General features: G+C 37.3%; 1 protein-coding gene across 1 annotated transcript in view; it reads right to left on the bottom strand.

Annotated features, from left to right (window-relative positions):
* The window catches only part of BNC2 (basonuclin 2), a 232,645-nt gene that overhangs the window by 175,642 nt on the left and 43,660 nt on the right, over positions 1–13,343 (bottom strand). The gene's annotated exons all lie outside the window — the stretch shown is intronic.

Below are 13,343 nucleotides of genomic sequence, written 5' to 3'. Positions count from 1 at the left end.
TACAGCAGCAGACTAAACTGGTATGATTTTCAGCAAACATACGCACAAGCAAAAGGAGACATATCCAGCTATTTGTAACTTATATGCTCTAAGACCAAGTAGGCTTTAATCAATCCATAACCTTTTTTTCATGCATGTTGTTCCACAGCATGTTATTCTTCTAATAACTAGCACCAGTGATCTCTGGTAGATAGTAATCCAAAAATCAAAATCACAGATAAATTTATGTTACCTGTGACATCCAGAAAATGTCTGGATCCATCCTTATTGTCATGTTTTATATCTGATATCTAACAATAAAAAATTGCAAAATTTAACATGTTCCATTAAAGGCATACTGGTTATATGAAGGATAGGATTAGGAGGTTATTCTGCTCAAGGCAATTAATTGTGAGTTATGCTTAACTGCCTCCCAGTCTGTTTCAGTTCTTCTTCCACCTTTCCGATAGCCTAAGAAAATATTTTCCCTCTTAACGCTTTCCTCCAAATTTATACTTTCATACATTACTGGCATTAATGTGGTCACTCCTCTATATGACATTAAAACTATTTTAAGAGAATTGATCTATAAGAGGATGGAGCTATATGTTTAAGTTAATCATGTTATAATTGCACAGTAAATTACAGTTCACAACTCTTTAATAGTACTAGTGTTCTTTTATGACATCCATCACCATTTCAGAGCTTTCCCAATCTTATATGCAATGTACCGTTTTGATACCGCATACTCTGACATCATATTTTTTGGCAAATCTACTATGGCATTTTTCTTGTTTTACCTTGTTTTTACATATCTAGGCTTAAATATTTTGAAGTTTTAAAATATATTTAACTTTTTACACGTAGGTAACTGTACAGATTTCAAGGGTAAGTGCATTCATATTATAAATATTTGTCTATACCAAGGACCTTAGTCTCCTGACTTAGTAATGCTTCACAGAAATGCAACTATATGTGTGTATTTTTAGTATGTTGAAAACTTAATTACTATAGATCACTGGGTAGCCTCTTAACTACTATGGATTTCACTTCACTTTATTATCTACTTCAGGGATGTATTATTCCACTTTTTAGAATTAGGATATTCACATTTCTTTTACATATTTGTTTTTCTTTTACTGGATTTTATTTGACTTCATTTTAAGAAATATATTATTTCACTATAGTGTTCTTGGACTCGCACATCATGAGATGTGGGTTTTGCTCTTGGACTTTTATATCTATACATTACCCTAATTTTCTTCTCATCTTCAATTCTTTGCTTTCTTTCCTCCCAGTAATTTTGGCATCCCCTTGATCTTTCTCATGCTGTTGCTGAAATTCCCTCTCTTTCTCTCTATCAACCTGCCATCCCTCCTTCTCTTAATGTGTGTGTATGGGTCTATGCCATGTCACAGGGACACGTCCTATTATCTGAGAGGCAAACATACTAAGAGGTAAGGGGTATTATTATAACAGGTATAAAAATGTAAGAAAATAATTATACACAGGTATTATTAACAGATTGTGAGTTTCTGTGTGCTATACTGATAATTTGTACAAGGATATGTTAGCAAAGTAGATAATGAATGTACATCTCTTCCTATTATCATTCGCCACCTTTCTTCCTGAACAAGCCCAATCACCTAACCCAACCAGATTCCTCAAAACTATTTTCAGCAATGACTCCTAGTCCTGTTTATTTTAAAAACAAAAGCTTCTCAAAATGGCACATTATAGGTAACAGTATTTGTTAAACCAGACATAAGGCATTTTTTTAACCTTCAACTTGTTAAATTTCTACAGATGTTATGTGTCGTTAAATTATAAAATTCTAAAGGACTTTAGATTGAGAAGTTACAGTGTAATTCATAGGTACAAACCAAGTTGCACAGGCTCACAGAGACAATAATTCAGTCAGATCATGTACCCAGTCTTTTGAGTACATATGGAAACAACCTGTAAAAGACTTTGTAATGACAAAATGAGAACCTGAGCTTTGGAAAATTGTCACAACCAGATGAGAACAAAATTGACATTAAAAAAAAGTAGAAGGATCTATTTCAAGCAACAAATCTTCAGAAAACTATGTTTTCTGGGCCACATAGCTTTGCTTACATTTGTCTAACATGGTAATGATTATCAGTTAAGAGTTGAAAAGTGCATTATTGCTCCTTTAAGAAAAATAAACTTTAGCAAGCAAGCACTAGGGACATTTGGGTGTGAAGAAGATTCTAGCAGCTAAAAGCAAAAGGACAAATAATGGACTTGCCATCCCATGTAATTTTAGGCAAATTATGAGTTTTTACTCAAAGAAACCAATGAGCAAAATTATCATATCCTATTAAATTTTGCTATTGTTGTTGCTGAAAAGTTGGGTTATGCTCTAATCATCATAGCTGGCTTTCTGCACCCTGCCCTGAGCCAAGTCTGTGCCCTGTTGTGGAACAGACTACAGAGGCCTATAAAAAAAGGATTCAAGTCTTCCAGTTGCTGATTAGGGTCTTCGACGTATCACATTTATTTTCAAAAAGTTAAAGACTATAAAACCTGCACTTTCTGTGTTTGTAACTAAAATGGAAAAGAATCTGACAATAAGTCATTTGCTACAAATATAAGCCAACTGCATCTGCAAGAACTATTGTGATAGTTATATACACAGATACACATACAGACACATATATACATATATATATATACACACACATATACATACACACACACATTTAAACCAGAACATGACTCGCTTACCACTGCAGGACATAAAACTTCTTGTGTTTACAGGGTACCTCTGATTGGAACTTGGACAGAGCTACTGTTGCTAGTTAGAATAAAATGTACACTGTAATATTGTTGACATTACTCATGTTGGACAGACTGTAATGTAAATATACATTTTGCTACAGCTAGAAATATGTTTTTGATAGATTCTCAGATTTTAAATTGATTGTAACTCAGAGCAGGTCTCTGCCAGAAGGAGTTGATGTTTCACAAGCATATGAATGAAAAAAAGATGACAATGGATCAAATGTGGAGCTGAAAAACTTGACCTAGTGGTTTACGGTATTGTAATTTCTCTCCAACCTCTCCCACAATTTTCATACAAAGGAAAATATCTCAGGCTGTGCTGAGGGGATTAGAATTAGTCATGGTATCAACATGTTAAGATTTTAAAAGACTTGCAGACTATCAGCTATTCATAAACCACATTTCACATTTTTAGGTCATAATGTAGTTATGAGGTATACAACACTTCATATATTGACTGGGTTGATTGAATAGATTGTCAAGATTACTAGATAAAGGATGGCTGAGAACAAGTTACAAAGTACACATTAAGCCATACAGCTCACTTTTTCAAACCCAGAAGTCAAGTATTTTCAAAGTAAACATAAACTTCTGCCTTGTCTCCCCACAGCACACTTAAAGTTAGGAAGTATCTTATTACCCATAAGTGCACCACATATTCCATTTTCCCTGTAGAAGCTTCTCTGGGTTTGCCTACGAAGTTGCATCATGAGGCCCTGATGCCATCTTCCTATGCTTTGTTAGCAGTATTTGGGTTCCACTGGTGGACTCAGTTATCTGATAAAAAATAGCTCTCATAGCTCTCCTGGATGCGTAATAGCCTTCAGTGCAAAGAAAACAAACACAAACCCTTCATACTACTATTGACCACCTAGTAAACCTCCAGAAAAGGTAACTTAATTCAGTCTTATACAACTGACCTGCATTACCTCCTCCTCAGTTTCCTTCCTCAACGTCTGTCCGGTTGGCTGCCTTGCACATATCACCAAAAATGTTAATGTAATGTGCAAAGCAAAATGAAAATTGAATTAAGAATATGAAATTTTAGTTAACATGATTCTTTTTCTCCTCCCCTTCTTTTGAAGTCCTCTTTTTGTTTCTGGATCAGTGAGCATACAGTTCCTGATACATCATCACAAATAGTTGGCATGAAGATTTACAGTATCGGCAACATCCCACTCTGGGATTGCTTCACTGTAAAAATAAGATTTTTTATGTGTTTGTACAGTGACCAGACTGCTGGCCCATAGCTGGAGCTTCTATGCACCACTGCAATACAAATAATGAACACAGTCATAACAATGAAGAAAAATAACTTTTTAAAAAGGTAGTTAAGTCTTATTTCCATGCTAGTGCCCCCACATAGTCAAGCTGGTGACAGCATCTAGCACTGTCATTTGTTTCTGATTTTGGAGATTCTGACCTCCTTCTCATTAGTCCTTCTACAGAGTAGAAAAGAGCAGGAAGAGTACTGGGTGGTTTCTACAGCTCTACAAGTGAATACAGCATTAAAGAATTTAGCTTCACCCTAAGGCCCTCTGCCTTAATCTTTGATCTTGTTTCATATGCTTATCCAATGTCTCTTACCTGGTAATTTATGAAAATAAATACATAAATAAAAAGTATTCAACTATGGAATCAATAGAACAAGCAACAAAAAATAAACCGCAAAAAAACATTGTGTTGCCTCACCCCCACTGCAATTCATGAAGTGTTTACATAATTGAATCTTCAAAGTAAGATATTTGCAAAATTTAGCAGCTATCACCTACCTCTGAAATGCAAAATCACACACAGAACCCTTTCAGCTAGCTACCATATGATCCCAAAAGCATGGCCCAGTAGCACATCTTGGGATATTTACCAGTCTCCAGCACTGGTTGCTATCACTACTTGCAAAAAGAGAGTTGGACTTGATGATCCTTATGGGCCGCTTCCAACTTCATATATCCTATGGTTCTATGAAAAGAAAACCTTGTCCTCAGATAATTTCAGCTTCAATGAGTCTTTGTCCTTTCCTGATGGCAACCTACAAGTCCCAGAAGGATGAAGAGATGGAGCGTGGCTGTTGCCACAGTGTGGAAGAACAGCAGCCATCTCTTTAGACACTCATTTTTGGTTCACACCCATCCTGGTTCACCTGCTCCCTCAAACCTCCCTTCTAAGCAACAAAGCGCACCTACATGTGTGAGAAAGAATACCTCAGTAACAGAACTCAAGCACCATACAAATTAAGGGTCTATATCTATTTACCTTTGAAAAGACATTAAAATCTGAAGATCTGGGGGAAAAGTGTAGAGTCAAGGCAAAGTAAGTGGTTGATGTGGGCAAAGGATAGAAATGAGAAGCAAAAAAATTTTCCCCCTTTTGTCATGCATTTTTAAAGAAAATTATTATATTCAAGATTATTTTCTCCCAGATGTAGCAGTGATATCTAGCCTATTATTTGTGTAATTTTTATCACAGATCTAGCTAAAAATGAGCAGCATCAGTGTATGCAAAAGACTCTGCCAACCCCACTTCTTTCCTGGCCATGCAATTCCAGTTTTCCACTATAAACCTCAGCTCCAATCAATACATTCCTATTTTGGTAAAGGCAGAATAACAGTTGGCCTGACTAACTTCTAGAAGACAGATCAAATCTTACTCAGATTTGCCTGCATGGCTCAACTGTGACTAAGAAAAATTTATCTTTATTATCATTACCATGCTTAAGGCCTTTCAACAAAAATCCAGATATAATGCTACAATGAACTTGTACCCTTAATGTAATGTGGTCTTATTATACATTTTTTTCTCATTAAGAAAACACCAAACAAATAATTAATGGATAATTTGTTCAAAAAACTGCAGAACTGCAGCAACTACTGATTCATAAACCACAGGAATGAGACATACTCCTAATAAGGATGATACTGAGAGAGACATCATGACTGAAAAGTTGCTTCATTTAAGAAAATCTAGAGGCAGATGCAACAGCCTTTTCAAAAGGAAATGCTTCAGTTTTCTAGGGTTTGGGTTTAGTTTATTTATTTTTTTTAATTAGCATTAGACTGGTCATTTTTTCTTAGCACAGAATAAATCTAGAAGTACCACTTCACCTTGTCATATACAGAGTTCCTATTGCATCACTTCATTCTAAACTGGAATAAATCAAGCACAATTCAAAGATAAGTCTAGGAGTGCCTGCCGCATCAGACACTGATTTCTCAATTCATGTATTTGTAAGTGAATCACATGGGTTTTGTGCTACCTGTTGATGCCATAGAAGGAAGCCTGTTTCCAACCAGTTCCCCAAAAGAAAGTACATACACTTGGCAGCAAAACATTGGCAGGATGTAACCAGGCACACAAATGGTGCATACTATGATCTGGAAAAAAAGGTTATGCTGCTTTTTCTCTGCTAGCTGCCACAAAAATGGCACTCAGAACAATTTTCTTTTTTATTTATTTAATGGGAACTAAACCCTATTGGCCTGGTTTTTATAACTGCTTGGTTTTCAAAATGTCACTGAAATCAGTGGAAGCTGCAGGTGCCTCGTGTATTTGGACACCCAGAGCACATATTTTTCTATCAGCTCGCTGGTCCAAAGTTAGGCCTCAATCCTTCTAGTACTCCAGGCTTGTAATTCAGTTAGTGTAAGTGTTGATGCCAGAGAGAGTAGTTCTGTGGACCTGTCAATTGCTCAAATGCATGTATTTTAATTTCTACATTATTGTTTTTTCAGGAATAAAGTAACATCATCACCAACTAAAGCAGCATTCGAGGGAAGCGTCTCACATAACTCAATGACTGGTTTTGTGATAAGTTGCTAAAAACATGGTTTGTTTGAACATCAAAGAACACCCCTTTAGTTTACATAAGGAATATCTAATAAAGTTAACATGCAAGTGAAATATTTTTTTTACCAAAACAGCACAACACAGCACTGCCCACAAATAGTGAGCTGCATTTATAATGAACTTTGCTGTGCCTTGAGAAAGCAATGTCTGGAGGGTATTTGTACTTGATAAGGCAGGAGACAATAGGTTAAAAGAATAAAATTCCCATCCTAGGAAAGAAAAAAAAATATTAAACTGTAACTGGGAGCTGAGCATGTAGCTCTTTTACACAGAAGTCTGAGTGACTTCCTTCAGGGTTCTGCTATCAGAACTGACAGACAAAAGGACCCTAACAGATCACAAAAATATAGCAAGAAATCTTGTTCCATAATCACAATATTTCTGCTACTACATCATGAACCTCACAGAACAGCTTTACAAAACGAAGTAAACTGACTTCAATGTGCATTTATGTTCAATGCACAAAATGGAATCAATTTACATCTCTGAATGTTTTTCAGCCTAATACATGATTTTAGAAGGATGGGACGGCTTGTTTATTCCTATGAGAGAAAACAGGGTCCTTAAAATCATATTTTATAAATATTAAAGCAACTTGAATAGTTTGCATTTCATTGCAGCCAGCAGACTAACATTTATATTCATCTAGTACAGCCATCCTCACCTCCCACTCTCAGGGTTTGCTTTTACGCTTAGGCTGCTAAGTTTTAGCAATGTCTGCAGCCCTATCTGTTCACTCCTGCAGTTCTTAACTTTTTTGTTTCCCACTCCTCCTTCACCCTGTCATCATTTAACCCAATTATTTCACTAATCTAATACAAACACACAAAGTATTCCTCAGAAATATCTCTCGGTGTATATTAGCCCAAAGAAACTAGTCTAGGGTACACAAAGCTTTTATTTATTCACTTGCATGACATTACTGAAGAATTGCTCCTTCACAGCTTCCAGAAGGATATAAACAAATGTAGTTGATGCATGATAGGGATTAGGCAGAAGGAAAGTGACAGTCTAGAAGGCCAGAGCATAAATTGCAGGGCTTGCAGTAGCCTTAAAAGAGAAAAGGTCCTCGGAAGGATGGGGAGGGGGGAGCGGCAGTATCTCAGATACAGCAGAAACAACTGAAAACAGAATCCTTCATTTTGTTTTCTGCAGCTACATAGCAGCCAAGCTATGTGCCATATACATACTGCACAACCACTTCAAATATATTCAAGGTGAGGCATGACCTATGCTGCAGCCACTAAAAAACTCTAGGGAGAAAATACTTAATATGCTTTTCATTTAGAAATACTGGTTATATTTTGACTGTTCAAACCCAGAGTTTCCAAATTCACTGGCCTGCAGTTCAGCCCATACAGGTATATTAAGACCCCTTAACCTGACATGCACCAATTTCCATCTCACCTGAAATCCCAACTGAGATAAAAAGCACTTAGCAGCTTCAGGACTCGGGCTGTGTTCAGCCAGTCTCCTTACAGGGATCAGGCATTCACTTTCTGACTCCCGCTCCAATCTGCTTTCTCAACAGCTTCCCACCACTCAGAAGAATGCTCTCTTACAAACCTGAGCTCGCTGATAACCACAGCATCGGCTTCTTGGTTTCAGGCAGAAGGAAGCACTGGTCCAAAACTTAAAGTTATGAATTTAAAAATGTTTTGGGTCGAAGTTATATATACACGTATGTCTGTTATTACAATTTTTTCCTTAATACTTCAATACTAAATCAAACAGTTACTTCACCTACAGGGGATGCAATGAGAAGGAAAAGCCTTGAAAGGTTTATTCATTACAAAGACTGGTGATCCTTACACTTCCTTTCATATGACCAAATATAATTTTGCACCACCTGCTGTACCATTGCATCCTGTTTGGGCACCGTAAGACAAGATAAAAGAAGCGACTTACACAAAATACATTTCATTTTAGTGATGAAAATAGTTTTAAGGTCCAAAAGAATAACTCATTTTTTAAAAAGGACTATTTTCTGACGACTGTTTTGTGGCACCGACTCCTTCAAGGGAAGTGGAAAAATTTGGGATGCCAGCCCTACCTCTATTAATATCTAAAAGCATCCACTGAGAATTGAAGCTCTCTGTCTTTAGATACCAAAGCACCCTCAGTTCCAAGTAGGAATTAAGCAAAGAAAACTGGAAGTCCAGAAACAGGCAATTAGACAATGGAACAAAAGTTACCATAATTTTAGAAGCTGACCATAACATTTTCTCAGGAAGGCTGAAGAAATACACAAACATTTACTGATGCTCTCTTCTGGTCACAGGAAGAAAGCCCAACAGCATTTTGCTGGTAACTGATAGAATTTAAAGCAGCCTTCCAGGTGCACCAATGCAAGTAGTCTGCCTGCCCTCTGGGAACAGTGGTACACGTGCTGTCAATAGCCAAAGCACAGTCTGTGACCTCTGGCTCTGTTATCCTACCTGCAGCTAGAGGTTTGCAGTATTATTCCAGGTGCCAAAAGAAGTGGCTGGACTAAATCTCTAACTTCTTGAAACTTGTTTCTTTGGAGATGACCATGACCACCACTTCCCACCATTTCTGCTTACTAGGTCACCAGTCAACAAAACTCATATTGTGTCTACCTGTTAAGGTTAGAAACAAGTGAGTCTGCACCTAACACCTGTTAGAAAGAATTTGATTGTGCAGCCATTTTCTTTGCAAGTTTGTGAAGGCGGATAATTCTTATTTGAGCAAGGTGCAAGCAAAGAGCAAAATGAGACATTTTACCCAACATATCCTCTACTAACCAGTTCAAGATTATCAATTTCCCTATTTCCCTGAAATCCTGTGCAGTGTAATTACTTTATTTTATAAAATAGCGGATGCATGGATACAAAAATCTCACGTCAATAAATGCCCCTTGTCCCTTCAACAAAACAAAACTAGAAGAATTTCAAAAGGATATCTCCGAATAGGGGGGACAATCGTTTATTTAGCAATACCTCTGTGTTAGTCCAGTTCCAAAGTTAGCAGACCAGTCGGTATAAAATAATAAACTGCACTAACATTTCTAGGCAACAGCTTTGTTCACAAGATAGGCTGTTCTGAAACTGCGCCGTAAACTTTGCAAATCCTGCACCAAACCATCCTTTGCTTTATCCATCATCATCAGGTGTGATCTTAAGCAAAACATTATCAAAGTAACATACCACTTTCCTGCATGCTGATTTTACAAAACTCACTCTCTGAATGTTGTTCTACATGATGTCATCACACTGTGACTCACTTCATTTACAGTATCTGTTTCACTTCTACTCACAAGCTAATATAACTCATTTCTTTTTTTTAACTGCGCACAGGCTGCTAGACACATGTGCACAGCAAATGGAATCTGAACTTAGCTTAACAGCCTCATTTATTCCTGATGGTTTAAATTATTTCATCACAATTAATGACACCCCCTCAGCTTCCTGTGCAGCGCTGCCAGATGTTCAGAGACCACAAAGCCACTCTCTTCTTTGATGGCTAGTGACAAGTCGTCCTCTGAAGGACGTTCCCTCAGTGCACAGACTGGATGACACCTCCATTGCTTAGCACCTCTCTATCTCCCTGAGTAACCATGGTGAGAGAAGAAGGAAGACTTAAGAAACCAGTGCATTAGTAAGGACAAATAAAGTGAAGCATTCTGAGCTTGAAGGATCTAATCTCCTTCTACTGGATTTTAAAGTTTTATTTTACTGATTGTTTTATGAAAAAGACAGACAACTGTTTGCCTTGACCTTCAAGGTGTTTTCTATGTTTCTTTCAAAAACAACCTGTCCTTTCTTTAAAGGGTGTGTGTGTGGGGGGGTGTGTGTGTGTGGAGGTGTGGGTGGGGGGGATGGAGAAACAACAAGAAATTAAAATGGTAACCACATGAGCGATAAACTCTTACCTACAATGTTATCTCATTATCCCATCATTTCAAAAGAAGAATGCAAAACCCCCTGAACCTTAGAAAAGTTTCACTCACATTCAGCTTGGTTTTGGGGTTTTTGGGTTTTATTTTGCTCTGTGAGAAGACGCAGATTTTCCCTTACAGTATTCCTCTCACAAGATTCAGATATTTTTCTCTACAGGAGGAACCTTACATGGGGAAAAAAAGTGAAGTTGTGGGTCTGGACATTCTGAAGATGAGGATATGGCTCCATCTCTTAAAAGGCACGGGTGGAAAGGGTAACAACTATGCAACTACAACCCTGGCATAAGAACACGGCAAATGTCTTCCATTTTTAAGATTTAAAACCAAGCATCTCTGTTCCTGAATTCCATCCACTATTTTGAGCACATATGGCAGACATTCTATCGACTTCTTTTTTTTAATTAAAAAAAATGCTGATCTGTGTCAGGGACCGAAGGGCTGCTCAGTTTGCCAAAAGCGTAGTATTAAAACAGAAAGGCCACCTGTGTTAGCCCACCCGATAGGAAGGTCAGGAACTGGAAAGTCTGTCTGTCTCCCTCACTCTCTTTTTTTTTGTTTGTTTTGTTTTGTTAAACATACTTAAAGGCAGACTTGGAAGGGAAAAATATTCTCCATCAATACAAACTCTAGATAGGAATGCCAGAAAAGCTTTGTACATGAGTCTGATTATGTGTGTGGCCACTCCAGAATTATTTCTGTTAAGATAAAAATTAGTTCCTCACTTAGATTATTAAAAGTTACTTTGAAGGAAAGCCTCTTCAGAATTTTCCTAAAAATCCAGTAGCAACACTGGAGGAAAGCGAGAGGTAACACATCATCTACAATCTGTCACAGACTTGGTTTTTTTCACCTATTTTTTTAAAAGTGTTTTAAAAACTTTCACAGCACAGAGCTCATCACTGATGTTCTTTCAGTTACTCATTACAATCACTTTAGCAGATGATCCTGTAAAATGCTATGCTTTGTTTTCAGCATCAGAAGGAAGAGAGATTTGTATGTGACAACAGGAAGTCCTGAGCAGTCTCAAATTGACATTACGTTTTCCATATACACATGCATATATACATGTGTATAAGTTTAATATATAAAATATACACCAACAAATAAACCAAACTTCACCTAAATGCATACAAATAAAACCCCACAACCTACTCTGAAATGCATTGAGATTTATGGAGAGTTACATGGACTTCATTCTGTTGTCTCTGAATGTTTTACTGGGGGGAGCGGAGAAGCTGAATAAACTTTAAACTCTCATGTAGGGATGTATTGCCTGGGTGTCTCTGGCAGATGTGGAAAGGAGATGAAATGGGCAAGGGAGAATCAAATATCCCATCACTGCAGGTCTGTGAAGGGGAAAGAGCACTGCAAAGATCTCACATCTGGCAATCATTTGTCAATAGCTGGAAAGAGAACGGCAGGAAACTTTCTGGCTCTTGCAGAAGATGAAAAGACAAAAAACATGTGTCACACATGCACAGTGCTGGTACAATGACTACTACATTTATTCCCTTCCCCCTTTTTAATTTAATGATCTTCAGAGATACTTTACTCCGTGGTTAAAATCAGGCAGTCACTTGACTTGTTAAAGCTGCAGTGTATGTACATTTTTCAAATAAACCCCAGGGCTGATGTTATAAAATCAAAATCTTTCAAGTGTAGGCTGCCTGGTACTTTGGGCAGGAATCCTTGTGGTTTAGTCAATAAACAGAATCTAAATGAAAGACACCACAGTAACTAGACAGTAATGTTTTGAACAGTTCTTAAGCCGAAAAAATGGAGAGAGAGAGAAAAACAGAGGCTGACCAAGTGGCCAGATACAATGCTACCAAGTCCACAGAGATCATTCTACTCCATACAGCATCTGTATTTGAGCACAAGGTCACTTGCTGTTTCTAAAAGAGAAAGTGTTTTTTTTATTTAGGTCTATTTTTTGTGGTTCTTCTGTAGTTCTCAGTTTGTTTTTGTTTTTGTTTGGGGTTTCCTCTCCACTTTTTTTCCAGAAATTTTCTATTTACCCTGCAGAAATATCTATTAAATAAAAAATGTAAGTATCACTTTGTTGTTTCTGAGCCATGTCAGATCTTACTGTCTGATACACAAGTAACACATTGTACAACATTGTGATGACTCCTAGGGAAAGAATCATTACAACCTACAAAAATTGAATAGGTTTGTATTCACGTGAACAACTGATGGCCCTTCACAGCTAGCTTTCAATTCATTCTTCTGCAGCTTTTAAGAAGAAGCTGCTGCAGCAGGAGAACATCTTGTCCCTGTGACTCTGCAAGTAAATGCTGCAGGTTGTTTAATCTGGCAAAATTGCAGTAGCCTGTCAAATTGTAACAGGAACAATATCTCCCCCAAACAAGTCTGATCATGGTTAATTACAATGCAGGCGAGAGAGCAGCCACAATTACTCATTATTACAGGAAGCACCTTATTTAAATTTTATGGAAATTTGCACTTGCATTCCAGTATGCCTGGGAAAAAAAAGGGAAAAGAACCCCACTCACACACAAGGAAGGACCGCAAACATTTGAAACATCACAAGATACTACATATAAACTGGGAGTGAAGTGTTGCCTCATTATTTACATCAAGATATGGTGGTATTTACCAAGTCCAACCAGCATGCAAAATTGTTTTCAACTCTGTTTAGTTTAATCGTAGGAGTTGTAAACACCAGCAAAATGCAGTGAAGTGTATTTTAACTGGAAAAGAAAAAATCCCAAACCTATCTCTATAAAGCTATAGACAGGTAGAGAGAGGGACAGACAGAAACATACATGTA

This window comes from Falco naumanni, chromosome Z (genome assembly GCF_017639655.2).
Source record: "Falco naumanni isolate bFalNau1 chromosome Z, bFalNau1.pat, whole genome shotgun sequence".
NCBI lineage: Eukaryota > Metazoa > Chordata > Aves > Falconiformes > Falconidae > Falco > Falco naumanni.
The sequence above is the reverse complement of the archived record's forward strand: the minus strand, read 5'-3'. Positions and strand labels throughout refer to the sequence as shown.